The sequence below is a fragment of the Peromyscus leucopus genome, chromosome 4 (genome assembly GCF_004664715.2).
Source record: "Peromyscus leucopus breed LL Stock chromosome 4, UCI_PerLeu_2.1, whole genome shotgun sequence".
Taxonomy (NCBI): domain Eukaryota; kingdom Metazoa; phylum Chordata; class Mammalia; order Rodentia; family Cricetidae; genus Peromyscus; species Peromyscus leucopus.
In genome coordinates, this window is record NC_051066.1 from 65772925 (window position 1) to 65775047 (window position 2123).

Sequence of the window (2123 nt, forward strand, 5' to 3'; positions counted from 1 at the left end):
TTCCTGTGAACTGTAGTCATCCACTGTGCTGTGGAGCCTGTGTCAGCACCATCTTTGGGTATTTAAATGTTTAGTACTTTTCTCGAGTCTTTGTCTTCCATTTCTACTTGTAACCTTAGATTAATGCTGGTTTTAGCATCCACTTACGAGAGAGAATGTATGCTATTAATATTTGACTTATTTCACTTAAAGTTCCTCCATTTCTGCAAAGATGTGAAGAAAATGGAACAAATATACTTGTGTTTTAACATCAGTGACTCACAGTCTATATAAAATTTTTATGTGAAAACTTCAAAATTTAATATTATTCCTGAAATACGCATATTAGTATTTGACAGAATCTTCAAGTACTAATTACATAATTATTACATTAACTTTTTATTTCTGTTAAATTTACATAACTAGAACTAGTATTTAAGGACTATTTCATGGTTGTAAATTACCTTATCACATATAATAATATATATATATTATATATATATATATATATGTGTGTGTGTGTGTATGTATAATATGTCTTGCTAATCTCCAAAATTTTTGCTGCTAATGATTACTCTGTTACCTCATTCTGATATAAAAGTGAAGTTTGCAACTGCTCTTCTGACTGTAGGTAATGACCTTCCTTTGGAGTGTTCTAGGTCTTTTAAGAATTCTTTGAATTAAAAAAATAAAGACTAGGAAAGTCAACTAAGAAAATGTTTGACCTATTTTATGGAGTTTGGGGAAGACTAGTTCTAATGTGTGATATGGTAGAATTTTAAGATTAGAGTTTGGGACTATTTAATTATTTTACAATTTTCTCCTTTCTTTTTTCCTAAAGATAAAGTATTTCTTTTTGGATTAAAACAAATTAACCATACTACACAGATGGAGAATAAAAGGAACGTGACTGAGTTCATCTTGATAGGTCTTACACAGAACCCCCAATTGCAGAAAGCAGTGTTCGTAACATTTTTGGTTCTGTACCTGGTAACAGTTTCAGGCAACCTGCTCATTGTGGTCACCATCATCAACAGCCAGGCTCTGAGCTCCCCATGTACTTCTTCCTGAGCCACCTGTCCTTGATAGATACGATTTACACTTCCTCTTCAGCTCCAAAGCTGATTGTGGACTCCCTTCAAGAGAAGAAAGTCATCTCTTTTTAATGATGCATGGCACAAGTCTATGCAGAGCACATTTTTGGTGCTACTGAGATCATCCTCTTGACAGTGATGGCTTATGACCGCTATGTGGCCATCTGCAAACCTCTGCATTATATGACCATCATGAGCCACAAGCTATGTATTCTCCTGGTGGGAGTGGCTGGACTGGAGGGTTTATCCATGCAACTGTTCAGATCCTCTTTACAGTCTGGCTGCCCTTCTGTGGCCCCAACATCATAGACCATTTTATGTGTGACTTGTACCCATTGTTGGAACTTGTCTGTATGGACACGCATACCCTTGGTCTCTTTGTTGCTGCCAACAGTGGGTTCATCTGCCTGTTTAACTTCCTCCTCTTGATGGATCTATGTGATCATCTTGCGCTCTCTAAAGAACTATAGCTCGGAGGGCAGCTCAAAGCTCTCTCCACCTGTGTGTCTCACATCACGGTAGTGGTTTTATTCTTTATTCCTTGCATATTTGTGTATCTACGTCCAGTGACCACTTTGCCACTTGATAAGGCTGTCGCTGTCTTTTATACTATGTGGCTCCTATGTTGAATCCATTAATCTATACCCTGAGGAATGCTGAGGTAAAAAATGCAATAAGGAAGCTCTGGAGAAAAAAAAGTAATTCAGATAAAAATTAAATGTCATTGAACTTTTCATATAGAGACAATACATGGACTCTTGGCCACCATTTTTTTGCTCTAGAGATGAGAATGTCAACTATAATGTAGAATTGGATTTTATTTGGATATAGCTATTTCAGTGAAAATTTAAACTTGGCTATCATGCATATTTATGTTCTCCTGTCTCATATGTCTGTCATCAACAACTAAGTGCTTCTGAATCAGCAAATACCTGTAAAGTGACTGAAAATCTGAAACATCTCTAGATAATAAAAAGTTTGAACTGAGAATATTAGTTTTGATAGTAATAACTTTATGTAATATTGAGATTGCTGATCATTAATGATAAT

General features: G+C 35.6%; 1 pseudogene; it reads left to right on the top strand.

Moving 5' to 3' along the window:
* Positions 1-867: 867 nt before the first annotated feature.
* LOC114689438 lies at positions 868-1791 on the top strand (annotated as a pseudogene).
* Positions 1792-2123: the final 332 nt, after the last annotated feature.